Source organism: Choloepus didactylus, chromosome 5 (genome assembly GCF_015220235.1).
Source record: "Choloepus didactylus isolate mChoDid1 chromosome 5, mChoDid1.pri, whole genome shotgun sequence".
Taxonomy (NCBI): Eukaryota; Metazoa; Chordata; class Mammalia; order Pilosa; family Megalonychidae; genus Choloepus; species Choloepus didactylus.
This window is the reverse complement of record NC_051311.1, coordinates 21,397,817-21,423,064: the sequence shown is the minus strand read 5'-3', so window position 1 is coordinate 21,423,064 and position 25,248 is coordinate 21,397,817. Positions and strand designations below refer to the sequence as shown.

Genomic DNA, 25,248 nt, shown 5'->3' with positions numbered 1-25,248 from the left:
CTTGGGAAGTTGTGGTGTTTAGTGAATTTTCTCAGCCACTGGATTATTGCCTTTTGTCTCAGAGCTCTCTTAGTTCTGCTCTTGACTTGACGTTCCCAAATTGCAATTCTTTGAAGCTTTCTGTATTGGGCTTCTTAGAGTAATTGTTTTAGAAAAAGAAAAAAGGGTTAAAAAAAAAAAAAAAAAAAAAGGGCCCTCCTCAGCGATCTAATGGGTTATTGAAATGCTAACAGACAAAGCAGCCAGGGCCATTAAGGAAAGGTCCACAGGGCAGAGAGATCAGCTTTTCTTCGGGATTTGCATATGCGCCTCAAGGCCTGAGCTCCACCCTTCCGCTTTCTGTGTTCACCAGAACTCCAAAAATCCTCTGCTTTTATTTTGGAGTTTTTCGTGTTGTTTTTTTTTCTATGCCTGTCTCCTCTCTGCTGGGCTGGCTGCTCTCAGATTCTCTGGTGTCTGGTCTCAGTCTATCTATGGTTGGAGTTTGCATCAGTAGAATGAGTTTCCGATAAGGGCTGCCACTGCAGTTCTCTCTTCTCCTTCCCGGAGCTGACAGCCCCTCCTCCCACGGGACTGAGCCTGGCAGGGAGGGGCGCGGGTCCCCTGGCCGCAAAAACTTACAGATTTCGCTGATCTCAGCAGTTCGACATTTTCATGAGTGTTGTATGAAGTATGCCCAAAGACAGATTGCTCTGTGGTGTCCAGTCCACGCAGTTCCTGGCTTTCTACCTACTTTCCTGGAGGAGTAACCGAGCTCGATCGGCCATAGCCTTCGCGGTCCTACCAGTGACAGTCCCTGCTCGGCTCGCAGGAAACTTCCTGGGGGGTGCGCCGCCTCCGCTCCTCCCCGACCAGTTAAATTTTTGAATTTTAAAATGAACAATTTTGTTCAGTACTCTACGCAAAGAAATGCACATTAAATGTTGCTTATCATCTCTACGGAGTTATTCTTACCTTTGTTGATTCTTCCACATGGATGACTAATTAACTGATTATTGCATTTGTTCAACAAATATTTTTGAGGTTCTACAATGTTCTTAACTAAATTGACAGCGTCCAGCAGTACTTACTAATATAGGAAGGCTTATTGATGTCATAAGCAAATTTGGATGTCAAGGGAGAGGACCTTCCAAGGAAAGGCCCCACATCCATCTGAGTGCCTTGAAGTCTGATGAATGCTAGTAGTGTTAGGAATGTGCAGTGGAAGAAATAATCCTCTGAAGTAGCTCAAACTCAATGGTATATATTTGAAAGATGAGCTTTAGAACTGTATACATCAGTAAGAACTGAAAATGCAGTCGTAAGGGTTGATAATTTCTCACATAACTTACTGAGACTGGTAAACATCTGTGACACAGCTCTGTGTTGTACAATAAATCTTATTCATAAACCGGCCTCTGATGGTCTAATGAGTTCAGTGACTTAGTAGTGTCTGGGGTTAGTGAGCAAGGCAGGAATTAGACTGATGATAACTGCATCTCAGGGGATCAGGCCTTGATCCATGGCATTTATTGCCCACGAGACCCATCTACATCCAAATTCTTGTGGGAAAGCCTATTGCCTTTTTCTGGGAAACCCTGAAGTTGGTTTTGCTGGCCTCAAAATTTTAGATAACCAGTTATTTATCTAAAGTAGCATCCCCAACTTTGTACTCTGATCCGGACTACAAATATCCTGCCAGACAATGGAATACTGTACTTAAATTATATCTAAATACTGTGGAAACATATTTATTTTATATTATTCCTTCAATATGTAAATATAGTGGTGTAGGAGAAAGGTTTTTTCTTAAAGAAAAAAAGGGTTTGAATCAAAATTTTATAACTTCATTTAAGCACATTTATTCAGAAAGAAGCAATGTGTTACTCAAAACTTTTTAGTTTACCCTGGCTGCTATCACAAAAAACCACAAACTGGTTTTGGCTTAATGACAGGAATTTTTGGCTCACAGTTTTGAGTCTGGAAAGGCAAAATCAAGATATTAGCAAGGTAACATGCCTACAGACATAGGGGACTGGTGGTTTGATGGGTTGTGCCCTCTACCACAGGATTTGCCCTTGGGAAGACTGCTGCTGCAAAGGAGAGGCTAGGCCTCCCTATAATTGTGTCTAAGAGCCTCCTCCTGAATGCCTCTTTGTTGCTCAGATGTGGCCCTCTCTCTCTAGCTAAGCCAACTTGGCAGGTGAAATCACTGCCCTCCCCTCTACATGGGATCAGACTCCCAGGGGAGTGAATCTCCCTGGCAACGTGGAATATGACTCCCAAGGAGGAATGTAGACCCAGCATCGTGGGATGGAGAACATCTTCTTGACCAAAAGGGGGATGTGAATTGGAAATGAAATAAACTTCAGTGGCAGAGAGATTCCAAAAGGAGCCAAGAGATCACTCTGGTGGGCACTCTTACACACAATATAGACAACCCTTTTTAGGTTCTAATGAATTGGGGTAGCTGGTGGTAGATACCTGAAACTATCAAACTACAACCCAGAACCCATGAATCTCGAAGACAATTGTATAAAAATGTAGCTTATGAGGGGTGACAAGGGGATTGGGAAAGCCATATGGACCACACTCCCCTTTGTCTAGTTTATGGATGGATGAGTATAAAAATAGGGGAAGGAAACAAACAAACAAACAAAGAGACAAAGGTACCCAGTGTTCTTTTTTACTTCAATTGCTCTTTTTCACTTTAATTATTATTCTTGTTATTTTTGTGTGTGTGCTAATGAAGGTGTCAGGGATTGATTTTGGTGATGAATGTACAACTATGTAATGGTACTGTGAACAATCGAATGTACGATTTGTTTTGTATGACTGCGTGGTATGTGAATATATCTCAATCAACTGAATATTAAAAAAAAAAAGGTATTAGCAAGGCTTGTTTTCTCCTGGAGTCTGTAGTGTTCTGGTCCTGGCTGCCGACAATCCTTGGCACTTCTTGGCTTGTACCTCCGCCTCCAGTCACGTGGTGATGTCCTCTCCTTTCTTGCTTCTGCTTTTCTTGTTTCCACTAACTTCTGCCTTCTTGCTCCTTTTTTTTTCTGACTTCTGATTTTGTCTCTTTATAAGACATGTGGTAATATGGATTAAGATCTACCCTGATTCAGTTGGCCACAACTTAACTAATAACATATTCAAGAAGAGATTTACAACTTTACAAATAAATTCACACCCACAAAACCATAGATTAAGATTGACAACATGTCTTCCACTGGTGTACACAATTCAACTACCACAAAAATTGTGAAGATAAAGCTATTCTTTGTATATCCCAGCTACAAAAACATACCTCTATTTTCAAGCAAGTGATATTAGGTTCAAAGAAGATCTCACATCACACTTAAATTCCAAGAAATGAGCCACATGGTTATTAAATTTGTTTTAGTAGTTTTATCTCTTCATAATGTGCCTTTTTTCCTAAATCATAAGTGCTGCCTCTAGATTTGGGGACAGAATGGAAAATAAATAATATGTGCAATTTGATCCATCTGATTTTATGTATCTATTGGAAATGTCTAGAATATGTTTCCTAACTTTAAGGAAATCTCTTTGACTTAATCCTCATGGTAAGTTTTAAGAACATACTGTGATAAATATAAAAGAAACAAGAGTTATTAAAATCATGGAAAGTAAACTGTTCTTCATTGTTGTTAAAACAAGATACCAGCTGCAGCCTGGAGGCCCTGGGGATGGAGAACATGTTTATATCATAGAGGCACTAGCTAACATGTGTCTATAGGTTATGTTCATTTGAGACTTCTCCACCAGAAATCACCTAGTATTACTAAGTGTCCACCAAAGCCAGGGTTTGCTGCCTGATTTCTTGCCATGTCAAATGAAGTACAGACAAGTACAACCAATGGTCAGCTTGACCAACAGGCTGCACCAAAAGCCCCACTGAAGAAGGAAAAGAAGAAAGGCTCTGAAAAGTAAGATGAATACCTCTTGGCCAGGTTTAAAGGTGAAGGTGTGAAATACAAGGCCAAGCTAATTGACTTTGATGATGTGTCAGATGCAAAAGGGGATAAAATGAGCCAAGATTCTATGATGAAACTAAAGGGAATGGCGGCAGCTGCTAGGCCTAAAGGATGGCATAAACAGAAGCTCTGGATCAACATTTTGCTTTCTGGGATAAAATTAATTGATGAGAAAACTGGGGTAATAGAACATGAACATACAGTAGATAAAATTTATTTCATTGCCCGTGATGCTACAGACAACTAGGCATTTGGTTATGTTTGTGGAAGAGGCCAACATCATTTTTTTTTGCCATAAAAACAGGGCAACAGGCTGAGCCATTGGTCATTGATCTTAAAGATCTTTTTCAAGTTATTTACAATAAAAAAGAAGAAGAAAAGAAAAAGACTGAAGAAGCCATCAAAGCAGTAGAGAATGGGAACAAGAGCCTCCTGACTCTTGATGACCAAGCTAACAAATTGAAATTGGATATGATCAGATGGATTTGTTAGGGGACATGTCTATACCTCCTGACCTAAGTACTCCAACATCTTCAGCCAGTGACTTGCTTCCATCAGACCTGTTTGCTTCTCCCGTCTCAGAATCTTCAGGCCAGACATCTCCTACCAACCTGCAACCCAATAGATCAACCCTGTGGATCTCTTCAAAACAAGTGTTTCTGTCCCATTGGGCCCCATATGAGTCTAGGTGGTGTACCAGTTACACCTCTTCAGGCCCATGGAACCCCCCACCATCTTTAGTCTTCAGTCAGTCCCCTTCATTTGTCCCAGGAGCTGTTGTGGGTGGTCAACCTTCAGGATTTGGTTAGTTGCTCATTTTTGGCACCAGTCCAGCAGTTCTGGGTTAGAACCAGCCTTCATCCTTTGCAGCCTCAACTTCTCCTCCAGCCCCTGCTGTTTGGGGCCTTTTAGCATCTGTGGCAGCTAATGCTTGGCTGTCAACAACCTCCTTGGGGAATCCTTTTCAGGGCAATATTTTTCTAGCTCCTGCGTCAGCCTGGTCCTCTTCTATGCTTTCTCTTCTGGTTGCTCCTCTTCAGCCACTTCCCAGAACTGCTGCTGCACAGGACATCTCCAATGATGCCTCCACTGCCTTAGATCCACTAGGGGATAAAGAAGTTAAGAAAGTAAAAGAAATGTTTAAGGACTTACAACTGTGGCAGCCACCTGTTGTACCTGCAAGGAAGGGAGAGCAGACTTCCTCTGGGACTTTCAGTGCTTCCTCTAGTTATTTTCACAGCAAAGTTGGCATTCTTCAAGATAATGCAGACCATGATGACTGTGATGCTAATCAACTGTTTAGCAGAATCAGTGAACCACCAAAGCCAGCTCCCGGACAAGGGAGCTGTCAGTTATCAAATCTGCTGACCATGCATTTGAGACCACTTTCTCTAAAGGCTCTTTCCATTCATCGCCACAAGTCCCTGTGGCTCCTCAACCCACAGCTCCTGATGTATATAAGGATCTTTTTGGAAACCCATTTGCATAACTTCTGAACTTGGTATGCTGACAATCCAGAGGAACAAAAAGGTTGGTTTTTTTAGCAGTCAAGGACAAAGCTAATAGCTAGATGCATACTGACCTCTGCCCTTGTTCCAGCATTGACACATTATCTGTTGCCTTATTTCTTGCTGCTTCTTCCACTTGTAAAATGCCTTTCACTTTCTGTCTAGGTTAAAGTTAAACTGAGTCTATGGCTTTAAATAAATTCAGACGCTAAACTCACACTAGCTTAAATGTAAATGAAGTAGTTTCCTTACTTGAGCCCTTGCTTATTGTGTCCCTAGAACCTTCTAGAACACTCTACCTTATACCCTCTGATTGGGAGATGCAGCCATTACAAACCTTTCAGGTCATCCTATTTTGAATAAATTTTCAAATTCTTACCATAAAAACAAACAAACAGACAAACAAAACACAAGATACCATTTACACCGTGTGCCAGTTTGGATGTATTATGCCCCTCAAATGCCATGTTCTTTGATGCAATCTTGTGGGGGCAGATGTATTAGTGTTGATTAGGTTGGAACCTATTGATTGTTTCCATGGAGATGTGACTCAATCAACTGTGGGCGAAACCTTTGATTGGATAATTTCCATGGAGGTGTTACTACACCCATTCAGGGTGTGTCTTAATTAAATCACTGGAGCCATATAAAAGAGCTGACAAACAGAAGAAACAGAGAGCTGCAGCTGAGAGAAGATAAAATGTCCCAAGAGCAACATTTTGGAGAATGCCATTTTGAAACACAACCTGGGAGCAAGTGAACACCAGCCACATGGCTTTTGAGCTAACAGAAGTTTTCTGGATGCCAATGGCCATCCTTCAGTGAAGGTACCCTGTAGTTGATGCTTTACCTTGGACACAACTATAACTTTGTAACCAAATAAACCGCCTTTATAAAAGCCAATCCATTTCTGATATTTTGCATAACAGCAGCATTAGCAAACTGGAACACACCAATTGCCAATTCTGTGATAAAGGCAAACTTTCCTGTGAATTTTTAACCTCTTCAAGAAAAACTTAGCAGAGAATTGGGCATATATATTTCCAAGGGTAAATTCTTTCCTTGTTATTTTGCTTACTCTTTTTTTTTGACCTCACATTAATTAAAACATCCTCATTTTAATATGCCAAATGTAAACTATGGCTTCTTTAATTTTTTTAGCATTAACTTCCTTTACCTTCTACTTAAAGAGAAATATTCAGTTTTTGTAATTTCTTTGTATAGTCAGGGTAAAATAGTTATTTAGTTCCAATCTTCATTGTAATCAGAGATTTATACACTGTGAAATCCAGTGCCTTCTTTCTTCAAGATGACTGCAAAGTGAGTTGGATACAAGATTTTTTGAAGACCAAAGAGTGAAGTTGGAGAGATTGTTTGAGTACTGGAAGATTATGACCTGTTTTAGTTCTAAACATAGCCAGGCACACCTCTCCATCACTTTGGACACTTGAGGTGTTATTAAAATTTTGTTGCATATGACTTTTCCTGAATTAAACAATGATCCATAAGAGTTTATGCTCACTGGTTCATGTTTTGAATTGGATGCCCAGTATTAGAGAGAATCATATTCCTAATCTTTTAGGAACCTGAGCTAAAACATGGTTGGTGAATATTTCTCTGTGGCTTAAAAGGATTTTGTGTAAGTTACGTGTTAAAATCCTGACAGCAAGAAGTGGTACTTCTGACGAGTACACTGTGAAGCAGCTGAGTACATCAGAGCCCTAAGTATACATTAACAGATTGAGTGGTTGGAACAAGGAGGACAAAAGAGGCAGGATTTGTAGGTATTAAATGTCACTTGAGCATTCTATATACTTCATAATAGATTTTCACATGGTACAATCTAACTTATAGGGATTGGGGTTGCCAAATGAACATACTTTTTTCAAATATTATTTTTTCTATATCTATATTGAAATAGAGAATGGTGACAATGATGACGATGATGATGATTATGATGATGACAGTGATACCAGGAGTGGGAAGAAGAAGGTATATAAGACAAGTCTCTTTGATTGCATGTGATTCAAATGAGATAAGGCATAAAGAAGGAGTAGGGTAGGGAGGGGGAGTGGCTGACTGCAGGGATGATTTGAATGGCAACAGGAATCTTCTGTTAATTGCTCCAACTTCTCTCTGTGGGTTGAAATTTTCATGAGTCTAGATAGAGTCAGATCTACCAACATCTCAGGGCTCATTCTTACATTTTTATTAGTATGCCTAAAAGGACTTCTCTCTCCATTTAAATTTGAAAAAAAAATAGAGAAAAGGCTCTGATTGTACACGACACATGTGATCACCCCAGGGATAGTGACAGTGGAGAGAGGGCTGCTTTTATTGCTGTGCTTGGCTAAAGTGCTTATCTCTTATCCAATAGCTTTAGCCAGGAGAGAGGTAAGGCGGTAGACGATGGATGATGGGGACCAGGAACCGTTGTGAGGTGGGGACATATCACAACTTGTGTTTCTACTGGAGGACTTGCTCTCATTTTCTCTTGGAAGTATATCAGAACGTAACCTAATCATCCTTGCAAGTGATTCAACTCACAGGTTCTAACTCTTTTTTCTTGTTTAATTCTTCTCTAGCTATAGTATGTACAACAAACAGTATTTAACTCACATCTTTCAAGTCGTCACCACTGTAATAATAAGACTACTGAACACTTACTAGGGAGCATTTTCTTACCTGTCAATGCATATTAACTTTAATTTTTCCCACAATCTTACTGGCCAGGTACTGTGTCTATTCCTATTTATAGATACAGAAATTGAGGAACAATGAGGATAAGTAGCTCGCCCAACACCATAGTGCTGTTAAGTGCTAGAGACTGGCCAAAACCCAGATTGGGTGACTCTAGAAACTCTTAACATTGCAATACACCACTGCTAGCCCACACATGAAGATAGATCGTGCAGAAGACTTCTATTTGCTTTAAGTGCTGAAGACACCAAACCATAACTGGCCATTTAATATGCCCCTTCTGTTGAGTTTCTTTCATATTTTAACTCTGGTGTAGCAAAAATTACAGGCACACCATGTTTTGAAAACCAAATCAAAATAAGGCAAGGTAAAACTCCATTTATTCATAGAATGAAAATTTAAAATCAGAAAAGGCCTTAGAAATTTGCTCTCTGACATTACAGATGAGGTACGAGCTACAGAAGATACAGAGTAAGTCCCCAGGCCCACAAGACAACTCCTGCTCTTAGGGCATTTTGGGCAGCACACAGACAACTGTCTTGTTTCCGTTTAACCTCAGCGCAATACAGTTCATACAAGCCAGGAGGGCTTGGGAGGTGAGGGGCTTTTGTGCTGAGGTGCCACAGGCCAGATTTACGGAGAAGAACAGAATCAGATTGATTAAGGAGATGTTCTGAGAGAAGAGGATTGGAGCCTCCCTGTGAAGATAAGTGATCATTGAGCAGCTTCCAAATCTAAGGAGCATGGCCAGAATCCATCTCCAATCCCATGGGGATTTCTGCTGGCACTGCCCCAAGGATCTGGGGAAACTTCTTTCAGAACTCTGCCTAGAATGCAGAGCCCACCCAGAAGATGGCCTTTGGTCATGGAATTCTGCCCTGGTGGTGCACCCTGGAAAATGTTTCCTGGAGCACTGCCCATTGTCACCCAAAGGTCTCTCAGGTGCTGATGGGACTTGGTAAACGACACAGACTTATTTCTCTTTCCAGGATTGTAGCAACCAAAACTTCATTTAGGTGATTGCCCTACAGGTCCTCATTTTCCCATCCTTTCTTCTCAAACCTTTCCATGGTCTTTTATTCCCTACTTTGAGTGTTATTCTTAGCACTTTTCTCACTGGAAACAAACAAACAAACAAACAAACAAGAATACCCGACAAGCAACAACAACAAAAAACAAGTAATATTTTGGTTTGGGCCTCAAATGTTATCAGGATAGCTCTCCTCCTTTCCATTTGGATCCCTATTTTACTCAAAGTATTTCTTCAATGAATTAGTGCTGTTTTTTTGGGGGAAAAAAAAAAGTACCTTTTAAAACATTTGCACAATATTCTTTATTGTGTATTCTTTCTGACTCCCCAGCTTAATTGCAGCCTTCCCAACCTTCACCAACTCACTCAACCCCCTCCTCCCACAGGAAAGTTAGACTAGTGTAGTAGAAAATGTATGCTTAACAGAGAAGCAAGAAAATATGCTTTTTAATTGTGGACACATTATTTAAAATCACCCTAAGTCTCTGGGTGAGTGAAATCATTCAACTTGATAAGTTCTAAAACTCCTTTAATGAAAAAAATTTTGAACTGTGTTTTCTTTTCTCTAGATTCCTCACGCTTCTTTAAAATGGGTATTCCAATTTCCTGTCTAAGACCCCCTCATCCTTCGGTAAACCTCAGCTTCCCAGGCCTGCTCTCCAAGTAACTGCTGCTTCTCAATGATACTAGCCCAAAATTGTGACTATTCATATGCCAAACTTCAGTACCCCAGGCAAAAGTATATAATTTATACATATATAAATATATTTTTAAACTTCATTCTAGAGCTAGGCAGCAAATACCTCACAGAGCACAAGAGTAGGCAGATGCCTTTTTTTGCAAAACAAATTTTAAAACCCAATTTGTGATTATTTTTCTCCTGTGTCTTTAATTTCTCCCTATCTTATTGACTCCTCTCCAATTTTCCTTTTTAAATAATTTTGAGTAATACTTAAAGACAAAATGACTGCCGGATTTTGTAGCCACTAGTGAAGCAAGAGGGAGTTTCCATGCAGGTTGAAGAGCCGTGTGATTACATACATCTAAATGACAGGATCACTTAGCTATTCATGGGCAAGACAGAAACAGAGTGTCTTCTAATAGAGAAAATGTTATTCTTAGTTTTCAACTAAGAGGAGGCATGGTGAAAGGTTTTGAGACGGAAGACCTTTTCATGTGTAACGTGCCTTTGCTTTAAAAATTGTTAACACATACACACACAAAAGGACACATGCATGCATATCCCTTTTCCTATTTCCAGGATTTAGAAAATTTTTCTTAATGAAATTTTGGGCATAGCTGTACTTATTCATATTTATTGGGCCCCTACCATGTATAAGAATATTTGGGAAGGTGCATTTATTACCCACTTCCCTTATTAAAGCACTTCTGAAAATTCTTCCTGTATTTACACATTTATTAGGTTTTAGTGAGTAGCAGTTGGTTGCTGATAATTCTGATCCTGCCCCTGGAAATGATGTGTTATTTTAAGAAATTCATATCCTCCATGTGAGCTTTGAAACATCTGTTCAGACCAGAACATATCAGTTAAAGCTATATTTTGCTTCTCTCAGTGTGAGTCCAGATGGTTACATCTATGTACTATGTTGTTTAAATTTCAATTATCTATAGTAATTTAATTTAATTTTTTCTTTCAGATGTCTAAGGAAACTCATTATATAAAGACAACAAGAACTCATGTGCATAAGGCTGGAGGTGCTTAAAGTCAAAGCTCTTTAAGCAGTGCATGTGTTACAATCTGTATGTTAATGTAAAAAACCTATATAAAAACAACATTATAAAGAAAAGATGAAATATTGGCTCTGAGTGTTTTTTTTTTAAATCCAAAATAAAAATCATCAGAAATATGACTTTGGGAAAGAACATGATAGTGACATTTTTACTTAATTAACACCACATTACATAGTCCATTATAGAAACATAATAAAGATTTTTTTTCTCATTGGTTGCTATTTTGAGAAAAATGATAAATCTATTCAAATGAAGAAAGACAATTTTAATATTCAAATAACTTTGCTTCTGAAAGGATGTTATATAATGCTTTAGATAATAATCTTCAAATATTTTTGCACTGTTTTACCCTGTTTATTTTCTAAACTGTGCAATCTGTCAGTCATTCTTAAACTGACATACTTTTTTCTCAGATGTTTAAATAATTGCGAAGGATGCCAGTTTGAGAATACTGTACATATGGAAAGAGGAAAATAAAACTACTATGGAATTGCTCTTTTAATGTAGTAAGTGTAACTATAATACTGAAATGGTTTGGTACTGCCCATCATCTATTGAAAGAAAATACACACAAAAGCTCTTTAACAGCAGGAAATTGAACATAGTTCCTTTTCTTAACTTTGAACTTGTGTTTCAATTTTATTTCTCCACAGCATTTTATCTTAATGCAATATAATTTTTCCTTGAAACTCTTTTTATTGATGACTGTTTCTTAATTCCTTCTGAGAAAAAATGTAACTTAAAAATAAAATGTTTTTCATTGTGCCCACACGGCTTTGTTAAATTTTTATGTTGAATTATCATTACAATGAGTATTTATACAAGATTGATCAAATGAACATAAGTTTATTATAATTAGTATATTTAGAATATAAAAAGTAAAATTTAATTGGAAGTGCATAACCTAATGAGATAAGGATTGTTTTTACTTCTTAGTTTATGGATCCAGAGATGAATATCATTTAATCGACATTAATTGATAAAATTGTAGCATTTAATTTATTCTTAGTTTAGTTTTATTTATTTTTAATTGATGTAGACTCTGAGAAAGCTTGGGATATTGTAGAATTCCACCAAAGTATTTGAAACTTTTTCTGAATTATATGCAAAATATCAGTGTTATCTTACAAAAAATATTTTTAATGCATCAGTTGACAAGTCAGTTAGGTTCTAAATGAAAACAAGTAATCAGGAACCACATGACTTACAAAAAGTAACTACAGTTTTAAATTTTCCGAACATGCACAGAACTATTTCAAATGGTTCCTTTTCTTGGTTCACTGAGTGTTTTTGCACTCCAGGGTAGTGCACTGTAGTCTCATGGGGAATGGAAGCAGATCCTGATGCCTGCTGAAACATGTCCTCAAACAGATCAGTTTTATGAAGTATGCATATGGAACTGGAGGATCCGGAAATGTATTCCTTTAAAATTCCAGTATCCAAGTGTCCTTTGGAAAGACTTTATGTTCTAGTACCACTCACACCCCACTGCAGACCACTGTTTAAAGGGCAATCACTTCATTTGCAAAAATCATGATTTGGGGGAATGTCAATCCAAGAGTAGCAGAAATTGCCACACATTTCTCCTTGTTCTTATTTATTCCTCCAGCCATCAGTTAATGAGCATTGAGCATGTAGATATTATGCTAATCATGGGTGGGATGTGTGAGATGTTGCCACTGTCATCAAGGGGTACCTATCTTTAAAATATCAATACGTGCACATGTAACTAATTACGTAAAATCTAACTTTGCAAGACAGGAGGCAACACCATGTAGTTGTTAAGAGTGTGGCTTCTGGGGTCAGTCTCCCTAGGTGAGAACCCAGCTTTATTTCTCACAAGCTGTGTGATCTTGGGTAAATTACTTAATCCTCCAGGCCTCAGGTCCTCACCTGTAAAATAGGGGTGATAGGCCATCCTCACTGAGTTCTTAGGAAGATAAAAGTTAATATGGAGTAAGTGTTTAAAACTAGGCCTGGACCAGTGCATAAAAGTATATGTTAAACAAAAATAACATAAAATGAGCACCAAAAAGTGAGTGGTTGATTCTAAGTGCATGATGGAAAAGATTTCACAGACTCTTTTGGGAAAATGAAAATATTTTATTAAAATGTGCCCATCCATAAGATAAGGGGATGTGTGATGGTTAAGTTCATGTGTTAACTTGACCAGGTTATAGTGGTCCAGTTATTTGGTCAAGCAAGCACTGGCATGATTGCTACTATGAGAATAATTCATGGATTGAAATCTTTGGTAAGTTGATTGCATCTATGGCTGATGACATCTATAGTCAACTGAGGAGATTGCCTTCAACAATGAGAGAAGTCTCATCCAATCACTTGAAGGCTTTAAAAGGAGAAGTGATGATTCCAGCAGTCAGAAGGGAGAATTTCCATCTCTATTTCAGCCAGCCAGCTTCTCCCAGGGAATTCATTGAAAATCATCCTTGGAGTTCCTAGTTCATGGCCTGCCCTATGGAATTTGGATTTGTTCATCCCCAGAGTTGCATGAGCCAATTCCTATAAAGAAAAAAGCCTCACAGTATCTACATGATATATGTATATATTTATATCTCCTGTCATTTCTGTTTCCCTAGAGAACCCTGACTAATACAGATTGGAATGTAGGTTGGGAAGTGGGGAGTTGGTGTGAAAAATTAGAGAGAATGACCAGGATTAGAATATGAAAGGCCTTCTAGAAGCTTTAGGGGGCAGCACAAAGTTCTTAGTGTTTAAAAACACAACCCTAAAGATGGATTGGAGTAATGAGTAGTGTAGGTTTTCATGTATTCACTTCACAAACATTTATGGAACACCAAACATATAGCAGGCACTGTGTTAGATGCTGGGAACACGTAAGTGAGTGGAACAGACAAGTCTGCCTTCTCATTGAGGTCGCATACTAAGTGGGAGGAGATAGAAAATGCATATCTATCTGTCTTCCTATCTATCTATCTATCTATCTACCTATCTATCCATCCATCCATCCATCTATGCAACAGCAGCTGTTCCTACCCCATTTCTCTACATCCCCTTATCTTGGCATTTAACAACAGCTAACATTCTCTGTTTCTCTCCTTGTCTGTCTCTCTCTCATACTGAGAGAAAGAAGACCTCTTAAATAAGGTCAAATTTGAGCACAGACGTGAAGCTTCTGAGGAACAAGCCCTGCAGTTATGTGGGGAAGAGCTTTCTATGAAGAGGAAATAGCAAATACAAATGCTTTGATGGAGGAAGCCAGAATGGTGTCTTTTTGAGGCATGGCAGGGAGGAATGAATAGCAGGTGAGATAACAGCCAAGTTGCTTTGTGGTCTTTTTTTCTTTGATTATACAATTTTTTCCATTTCACGGGTTTCCACAGAGATTTTGATACTCTGTCAGTATGTTTCTTGGAAGAATTCTCCTAGGCTTTTCTAATACTTGCAGTTGACATACAGAGACAAGAACATTTGAGGCAGCTCAACTTAGGTGGGGATATTTCCCAATCTCACCTCCAACCTGGCTTCCGACTCTCAACACGCACAGGACTGATTGCTGGCACATCCCGGTACGGACCAGTGTGAATCTCCCTACAGACACAGCCAGATGTGTGTGTTCCATGTCCTCACCGTTACCTGATTACTCACAATTCTGATATTTCCTCCACTATTCTCACTCTAAGCTGATGATCTTGTGTCTTCTTCCATTGCGAAAATAAGAGCAATCAGAAGGTCCAGCCTGCTTGCATCCATCCCAACCTCTATGTTCCTGCTACTCAGTATGAATCTAAATCAGCCCTCCATCTATGCATCTATTCCTGTAAACTCTCACTCTGTAAAGACATTGTTCCAGTAATTTTTCTCCCCTTTACATGGTCAATTTTTTGTTTTCTACAGCTTAAGTCCCATCAGCATACAAACATATTATATTTTTCCAACTTAAAAATAAAATGTTAAAAGTTTCCTTTCCAGCTACCACCCCATTCCTTTGCTGTCTTTTGCAGCAAAACTCCACCAAAGAGATGAGTATGCTCTTTGTTTCTCACTCTTTTCCTCCAGATATCCCTTGAGCACACCCCAATCAGGCTTTTGCCACATGATGTCCTTGAAATGACTAGTGACTCTGTGTTGCTAAATGCAATTGTTACTTCTCTATTTTCATCTTACTTTCCTAGCATATGCCACCATTCATTCAAACTTGGCTTCCAGGATCCATCTCTTCTGATTGTCCTTCTTACTCGCCCCTACTTCTAGGTGGCATTCGCTGGTTCCTTCTCCATGTAACAACCTCCTGACTATGGAGACCCTTGTGCATAGCCCTGGTCCTCTTCTGTTCCCTCTCTTTGCTCATTCCCTTGCTTATTTCATCCAATCTCATGGATTTAAATATCATCTCTATACTGATAACTTCTAAATTTGTATCTGTTCCAGAACTCACTCTCAATCTCCAGACTTATATCCATCTGCCTACTCAACACCACTTGGAAGTCCTACATGTTCAAATCTGAGCCATCTTCCACTCAAAATCTGGTTTGCTTGCAGCCTTCCCCATTGCATTTGACAACTCTACCTTCCAGTTTCTCAGATCCAAACTTTTATTGGGATTCTTTGGTTCCTCTCCCTTTCACATTCTCACATCCATCAGGAAATTCTGTCAACCCTAATTCAACACAGAATCTCATCTTTTTACATGCTGGAGCTCCCAGGTTTGGTCTGGGCTTCCATAATCCCTTACCTGCACTATTATAGTGGTCTCTGAATGGTCACACTGTTTCTACTTCTACCTTTGCTTCTTATAGTCTTTTCTCAATACACGGACTGAGTCATACTTTTAAAGCAAAAGTCACGTGATGCTACTCCTCCACGCAAAAGTCCTGGTGGCTTTCCATCTCACAACCGAAGCCTGACTCCTTAAAATGGCTTCGTGGACCCCACATAATCTTTTCTTCTCCCTGATCCCCTAGTATATCTCTGATCTCATATTTTATGAATCTTCCTCACCGTGCTCCAGTGACATCGGCTTCATTGCTGAAATTGCACTAAACAGGCTTCCCTCTCAGGACTTGTGCATTAGTCATTGTCTTTTCCCAGAGTGATATTTCCCTAGATATGTGCAGGTTCCTGTTCTTGCTGGTCCTTCCAATAATTGCTGAAATGTTACCTGTTTCATGGAGCTTTCCCTTGAAAGATGTGTAAAATATAGACACCTTACTCTCCTTTCCTGTTTTATTTTTCTCTGTGGCATTTATCAATATATGTAGTTTATGTATATGTACTTATCATATTATATATAAATATATAATGTACCTATATATCTGTAGTTTATATATATATGTGCCTACTTATTGATTTTCCCTCTTTCCTAGAATGTAAACTCCATGTGCACAGGGATTATCAGTAGTTTTGCTCACTGATTAGAACAGTAGATAGTTGATAAATATTCATACAGCAATTCATGAATATGCATTTCTTGTCCTTAATAGCACAGTGGTTCATTAATATTTTACATTTATTCTACAATTTCTGTGTTTCGGGGACAGAAGTGAGATGATTTGACCTGTAATATATCCTCTACGTGGAAATGGAAACTTCTCCCTTCTTTTCAAAACTTTCCTCAAATTTTTATATCTTCCTGATTAAGCTCATTCTCCTTAATTTATATGTCTCTTGATTATTTTTACTTATCAGGTAGGACCAATCATCAGTAATGATACTTATTTTAGGGTGTAGTTTTTGACTTGGATTCATTATTTTTTCATTCATATTTTATGTGTGTGTATCTCTATTACTGGTTATTTTTATATCATTTATTTTTGTCTTTAAGGGATTTGTACTTGTCTTGAATTTCTTTTGATATTATAAATCCTGCAGGGGCAGGAATCAGCCTCTTCCATTTTCCCATCCTCCATCCCGTTCTCCATCTCTTTTTCTCCTGTTCCCTCTACTCTGCCTCTTCTTATGTTTGAGTGCCACTTGAGATTTTATAAAATGCTGCCACTGTTAAGACATTTAAGAAATAGTGTTGATTACTGACTGAAGCATATGGTAGTTTAATAAGCTCATAAATGAGAATTATTTACAATTTTCTTTAAAACTCTTTATAGACAAACATGCATAAATGTTCATGGTGGTAAATTCCAATGTTGATTTTAACAATGTGTAATAGTCACTTTTAAAATATTTGATTCTATTTATTGTTTAATGTGCAAATCTATTTGTTAGCCTGGATCAAAGCAGGGATTATTGTTATATTCACTCTTTGTAACCTTTTTAATTACTATTAAAAGCTCTGCCATGGGAATAAACCATTTAGCTAAATTTCACTGAAAGAGTCATTAAAAACATTCTATCCAAATACAACTTCCGCATAAATCAGAGTCTTAGACATAACCTACACTTAAAGGATACACAGCTAGTTTTCTGATGTCCCCTGTCAATGCAATGGTCCGTCAGTTACTTTCTAATGTTCTCCCATTTGTATTATTGTGCACCAGGACAGGAAAAGGCAATTCGATGCTCTCAAAATTAACATGATTTGAATGATGGAGCTTAACTCTGAGGCGACTAAGAAAAGCTTCCTGTGTCTTCTCTTCCTTCTCTCATTGAGACTGCCATCCATACCTACCAAGCATAAACATAGCAGAAATATTTTTTTCTTGTTTTGGCAAATCTTGATTTTTGAATTGCACATTAACTTTGAAATGAATGTTTTCCCATTTTTTTTACTGTTCTTATTTAAAGAGATACATACTTTAATACTTTCAACTTTATTATTTTGTGATATTTTTTAAGAAAGAGGATTAACACAAAGTTATCCATTTTGGGGACACAAATATACACCTTTCAAGAACATGAAAGAGTAAAGTAAAAAGAGATTAAAATAATTCCATTTTCCCCCATTCTTCTTTTAAATGTGCTCTTTTAAGACTCTTAAAAGTGAGCTAGTAATCAGTCATAAGTGTCACATAAAACTGTGGATTCCATTTTATAGGGCCTGAAACACAAATTTGGAGAGACTGTTTTTAAAATTACAAAATAACAAATAGAAATAAGTTATGAAGTGAATCTTTATTTAGAAAGACAAAGAGAAATAAAACAAATCGCAACTTTTACAAAAGCTCACAAATATGACAAATATTACAAAATCCAAAAAATGCTTTTGTAGTTAACTGCCTACTATGATTCTAAAATACCTTAACAAATTTGGGGTGACAAAATCAGCAGATTTTCAGGCAGTAAAGTTCTTATATCATTTTTTAATAGAAAGAATTGAAAAATTGGGTCATTCTTTCGGCATGGTGTGTAGATTTTTTTTTTTTTAATTGATAGTTGTGCCAGTTTGGATATATTATGTCCCGAGAAAAGCCATGTTCTTTAATGCAACCTTGTGGGGGAAGACTATTAGTCTTTTGATTAGGGTGTAAAGTTTTTGATTGAGTGTTTCCATGGAGATGCGACTCCCTCAACTGTGGGTGACAGTTTTGATTAGATTATTTCCATGGAGGTGTGGCCCCCCCATTCAGGGTGGGTCTTGATTAGTTAACTGGAGTATTTAAGAGAGAAGCTAAGAGCGGACACAGACCCAGATGTTTGCTGACACTTGGAGATGCAGACAGAAAGATGTTTGGAGATGCTAAGCTAAGAGATGAAGCCCAGAGTTTGCCTCAGAGAAGCTAAGAGAGGACCGCCTGATGCTTAGAGAGAAACGCCCTGAGAGAAAGAACAAGGACACACAGGAGCTGAGAAAAAGGAGCAAAGACAGAAGCCCAGAGACATTTTGGAGAAAGCCATGTTGAAACACAACTTGGCAGCAAAGGACCAGCAGATGCCAGCCGCGTGCTTTCCTAGCTGACAGAGGTGTTCCAGATGCCATCCAGTCATTCTTCAGTGAAGGTATCATCTTGCTAATATCTTAGTCTGGACACTTCTATGGCCTTAGAACTATATAACTTTATAATCTAATAAATCCCCTTTATAAAAGCCAATCCATTTCTGGTATTTTGCATAAAGACAGCATTAGCAAACAGGAACAATAGTTCAGAAAAAATATCTTTCAGCTTTATCACTTTTTATTATTAATGCATATAAATTTATGGAGATGTTCAGAAATCATACACCATCACATCTGCCACATTCTGTTTATCGGAAGCAAGTCACTAAGTCTGATACAAACTCAAGGAAAGGGGAAATTAAAACAGCTTTGAAGGTATGAGTGCTAAAGAATTTGTAAACATATTTTAAACCACCACATGGTACCTAAATAATATATGGAATTTATGGGCCCACTTAACAGATAAATCTATAAGTAGAGCAAAATACAAGTATGCTTTGATCAGAAGTCTGGTTCCATTGCTCTGTGATTCATTTGAGTTTGTCAGAGCCATGAATTATCTTGACTTTCTGTTGGTTCCCCCATGGTGATGGAATGGGCTGGGAAATTTCCAGAAAGTGCACAGCAGACCACACTATCTAGAGGAAGAGAAATAACCTCTGGTAGAGGTCCCCAGTAAGACTAGAGAAATATAACTGTGGCCAGGGGATAGGATCATGCATAAACAACTTGGGCCAGGTGATGCATTTCATTCCTCTAGCCAGAAATACACAAACCAGTTTAATCTACTGCCATCTTGGGAGTGTGGTCTTACAATTTCAAAAATGACTCAAATCTTAATTTTTAATCTAAAAACCCAGGAGACTTGATTGTAATATCCCATTTCATAAGGCTTCACAAGTCTTAATATTCTAATAGTAGATTGCAATGACAAAGATTTTTGTCTCTGTGGTTTACTACTGTAATCACAGAGTCTGAAACAGTGCTTGACATGTAGTAGATTCTGAATAAATAGTTGTTGAAGAAATTAACATGGAAAAAGAAACCATAAGTTAAACAACATTAAATGAGGAGAAAAGCAGAATCTCTGGTACAAGCTAAGTTGCTAATTATTGATGGATATTAGCTTGTTGATAGCTAATAGCCAAAACATTAAATATGAGTCACCCGACTCTCACCATTCATGTTATTTCTATTTACCACTTTTTTCTACCCCTCATTTCCTACCTCCTCCCCCCACAAAGTCCTCTGTACATCTTATCTTTCTGGAGCAACTCATATAGGCACTTCCTTTTCTGCAAGGGAAGGAAATCATTGCATGTGTTAGGATGCAGCACGAACTGCCAAGAAATTCTATTTCTGTCTCCTTTCATTCATCAGGAGGAAACACAAAATGCTGCAGCATCTCATCAGCATTTTCTGGACAACAACAGCGAATCAGTGTCTGTTCATGAGGTCATGTTGAATCATTTCTACTTAGAAAATGAATTCTTTTCAAGGAAAATTTTAAACTAATAGAAATATATTGCTTAAGAGCATATCAATGATTGAGAAATAGCTAGAATTCTTTTAACAGTAAGCAATGTTTAATCTCATTTTTATTTTAAAATTGTTTGTATCAATTTCCTACAAATCTTTCCATTTTTCTACCTTCTACCTTTCTTATCTCCTCCAGCTACCCACAAAACTCAAAGAAGGGAGGCCAAAAAGGAGATTGGAAAAGGAGAAGTTTCTGTCATTGCACTTACTGTTTTAGTTTGCTAAAGTTGCCAAAATGCAATATATCAGAAACTGATTGGCTTTTAAAATTGGGAGCTTATTAACTTACAATTTACAGTTCTTAGGCCATGAAAATGTCCAAATTAAGGCATCAACAGGATGATACCTGGACTCTGAAGACAGGCTGCTGGCATGTGGGACCCCTCTGTCACATGGGAAGGCACCTGGCCAGCATCTGCTGGTCCTTTGCTCCCAGATTCCACTGTTTTCAGCTTCTGGTTCCAGGGCTCTCCCTCGAAGGATCTGTGGGTCTTCTCTCAGCATCTCTGGGGCTTTTCTCCTGCGTCGATCTTTCTCTCTGGGTGTTTCGTTCCAGATTTTTTTTCTGTCTTTTATCCTCATAAATGACTCCAGTAAAGGATTAAGACCCACCTTGAATTGGGTGGGTCCCATCTCCATGGAAACAACCTAATCGAAAGATCCCACCCACCATAGGTCTGCCCCCACAGGAATGGATTAAAAGAACATGGCCTTTTCTGGGGTACATAACAGCTTCAAACAACCACATCCCCCTTTCCAGTTTATCATTATGGGAAAGACCAAGTCCCTGTGTAATCTCACACAATACCAAAATAATATTTTCAAATTATAAGAAAAACAATAGCTGTCATTTTGTCGGGCACGATGCTAAGCAATTTATACATATATTTGCACACAACCATGTTATACCTCCCTTTTATTTTTGATATTGAATTGGTATCATTTTTAATATATATGTTTTCTCTATTTTCAAATCATAGATATAGTAGTGTCATAGAGTCTTTGGTTTTAAAGAAAATGTAGAAATATCGAGAGTTCAGTAAACAATAAAAGTAAAATCTGATCAGATGCACAGAGGGAAAAAAGACGCAAAAACAAAATGTTCATCTTTAGATTATTACTATGGTAGAGTGAGTGAAAGCAAGCACATATTTGATTTCAGAAGGGAAGCTGATCTCAGTGTTGGGAGGTGACCGTTTAAATTCCATTTATAAAGATGAAAACCAACATATCAGTCCTTAAAATTTTTGTCTCTTTAAAAGTGACAGAAGTTTCTATATTATTCTATAAATCAAATTTCAGTTCTTTCCTTTCAGTTTCTGAATTCTGGTAAACAAATTTGTTCCTAATTTTCCCACATCAAAATATGAGTTCATATTGCTTTGAAAAATAATTTCTCTCTGTGACACTCTATACTTGTATAGCAAATATTTTCCTTGTTTCTCTCTCTCCCTTCCCTCTTGCTTCATTTCCTCTAGTTATTTCCAATGTACCGTCTCCCTCGCTTCTGCACACTTGCACTCTGTCATGTGGGTGGAGGCAGTCAGACTTCAACAACTTGGTGAGCTCTGATGCACACACCTCTGCAAGATTTATTTGACACTGTCTGTTACTTATCAAACCCAGTAAAGAAAACCTTTAGAATAACAGGATCAAGTAAGTTCTGGCTGAATACACCATCATAACAGAAGGCCCCTTTAAACTGGGGTTCTTTGAGAAAGAAAGCCAATTTTTTTGCCTGGACTCCACCACTCCAACAAAGTACGGAATTTTAGTAAGAATGTCATCATATATCCAAAATGGACAAGGGGTGAACTGGTATGCTGCAAACAACATTCTTTTCTCATGAAGAAGTTCAGAGTCCAGAAAAAGCTGGGGAAAATATCACACACTATTGGAACCCAGTTTTACTTTGGATGAAAGATATATTTACCATATTTTTCCCCCCTGGGAGATATAGGAAATATACTACTTAGTTCCTTTCTCCCAGATATTGAGGTCCTCAAATTATAAATGTTTTTAACTTAGCCAACCATATAAAGTTCCCTTTTTAAATAAAGGGCAATAATGGTTGTCCTTAATATTGTATTCTTAAAAAGAAAATAAAACCCTACTACAATGGGTGGGAAACCTTCTTAAACCTCTCCCATTCTTCCAGATTATTTGGATAAGGTAAGCAGACAAGCTACTGGGACATTCACCTAGAGAACTGATCCTAGCTCTGACAAGATTTTGCATATTACATTAGCTCTAAGGTAGTGCAATTTCAGTTTAAGTACCTGATTTTTTTAAGATAGCATGTTCTAAATCAGACAAAATAGCTGAATCTCTATTTGTTTGGAAACTTGTTTTCTCTTCTTTTTCTTCTTAGGAATACAGAAAGTCGGTCTCAAAAATAAATACTCATCTAAAAAGTTATATCTACTCTCAATTCATTAACCAGCAAGGTTGAAATAAATACATGCAGTGCTTATTTTCTGCAGCCAACCTGAAGTCATCACAGAGTAGTAGTTATGAGATGATAGAAATGTGCATGCAACCTGGATAAGGAAATGCACAGCCCTAATTTACCGTAAGCATGTGATCTGTTCCCACTGGCGCCAGGGAGGGAGGCTCTCAGAGAACAGAAATAATCTGGAAGCCTTTTGAAAAAATAGAGAACATGCTCTTATGATTTGAATGTTCCTCTTTCTGAATCCTCAGTGAATTCTGTTTAAGCTTCACTTCCCTTTGATGCCCTCCTTTTGGAAGGGAGAGGGCCGCTGGGGTTGGGGGTTCCCAGAGCAGGCACTATGCATTTCGTTTCCATGCTTTTCTTGTGGCCAAAAGTAGGTGACTATAAGGGAGAAAAGCTAATTCACATCCACCCATTTCCCTACTCCTTTTCCTGCCTATGTCTTGCTGGAATACTGAATCCTGGCTGATTGTCTCCTAGAATTATCTTCCTAAATTCACCCTGCAAGCTAACCTCTTCTTTGCATGCGTCTGTACATAGCTGGAGGTCAGAGTTTGGGATGGAGTCTTGGGGCCTGAGAGGGAAAAGATTAGGCAGTGAGTTTATGTGGTCACAGGGGGTTGTGAGCAGGCTGATGTGTTTGATGCTGCTTGCGTGACAGATAGCCATGCACAATCAGCTTGTGAAAGTCCCAGAAGAGTATTTTAGGGAAGGCAAGGTTTTGAATTGGCAACTAAGTTTTAAGTAACATCATTTTCCTGCAAGGGGCAAATATCCTTTGTGGAATCCCTTTTGGAAAGTAATGATTAATTTAAAATTAAACTCACTGTTCTAGTTTGCTAATGCTGTCAGAATGCAAAACACCAGAAATGGATTGGCTTTTATAAAAGGGGGTTTATTTGGTTACACAGTTACAGTCTTAAGGCCATAAATTGTCCAAGGTAACACATCAACAATTGGGTACCTTCACTGGAAAATGGCCAATGGCGTCCAGAAAACCTCTGTTAGCTGGGAAGGCATGTGGCCGGTGTCTGCTCTGGAGTTCTGTTTTCAAAACGGCTTTCTCCCAGGATGTTCCTCTCTAGGCTGCAGTTCCTCAAAAATGTCACTCTTAGTTGCTCTTGGGGTGTTTGTCCTCTCTTAAGATTCTCAAGAGCAGAAGTCTGCTTTCAATGGTCATCTTCAAACTGTCTCTCATCTGCAGCCCCTCTCTCAGCTCCTGTGCATTCTTCCAAGTGTCCCTCTTGGCTATAACAAGCTCATTCCTTCTGTCTGAGCTTATGTAGTGCCCCAGTAAACTAATCAAAGCCCATGCTGAATGGGCAGGGCCACACCTCCACAGAAACTAACCAATCACAGTCATCACCCACAGCTGGATGTGGTACATCTCCATGGAAACACTCAAAGACTTACAATCTAATCAACACTGATATGTCTGCCCACACAAGACTACATCAAAGATAATGGCGTTTGGGAGGACATAATACATTCAAATTGGCACACTCACATTAAAGATTAAAAAGAGATTTTCAAAGTAACTTTCAGACATTTGACTTAGAAAAGGACCACCACTGATATTTAAGTTTTCTTTTAGTGGGTAATTCTAAAATATCCAAATAAACTGGACCAAAAGAAAGTTCAAATCTAAAGGTTTTTTTCTGCAGTTCTTTATATCACATTTCTTACTTTTTGTTTTGTAGGACATAGATTGGTGTGTAGAGACCTATTGATTTCTTCTTCCTTATGTAAGAGCTCACCAAAATGAGAATTTATAGGGAATAAGAGCTGACAGGTTGGAAGCCTCCAACATTTAAATTTACCAAACAAGAATAATAACCAGGATATCAGAATTATAAGCAAAACTACTTTCCTTTTCTTTCCTGTTCTTTACCTTTTGATATTATCCCTCCATTTAAATTAAGGGAGGTATAGCTGTGGATGATTTATATTCAGTACGATGCACACTATTAATTGTCTCTTCATTCTTTTCCAACACTTGATTTGCCCCGTATTTATGGGAGTAAACTGCACTTTCCTAGGATTCAATTGGTGGAAACATTTGCTTGGCATTTCTAGAAACTCTACCATTAACTTGGATGATGGTAATTGGCTCAGCCAGATGTAAAAGTTCCCAAACTAAGACCCCAAACTAAGCCAAATCTAAAAGTTCTTACACCATAAACAAAAAGTAATTTATTGTTAGTTTCCTTAACATGGTATTTTAACTATGTCAGTGAGCAAGGTTTTGATAAGGAATCGTTATGTATCATTAGCCCTGTAAAAAGTAGTTAAAAATTTTGATTTACCTGCTTTCAAGTTGTTTTCAGTCTTGCTGAGAAGGTGATTATAAAAGGAATCCTTCAAATGTGCATTTGTATAAAGGAATATTTTTAGGCTCTCTGCTCCATAAGAATAAAGACTAGATCTGCCTAGTTAACATTTGTAACTCAACCCACAAGATATTGACTGGCACATGG

At 38.1% G+C, this 25,248-nt stretch overlaps 1 pseudogene; it reads left to right on the top strand.

Annotated features, from left to right (window-relative positions):
• The first annotated feature begins 3,828 nt into the window (after positions 1–3,828).
• Positions 3,829–5,466, top strand: LOC119534936 (annotated as a pseudogene).
• Positions 5,467–25,248: the final 19,782 nt, after the last annotated feature.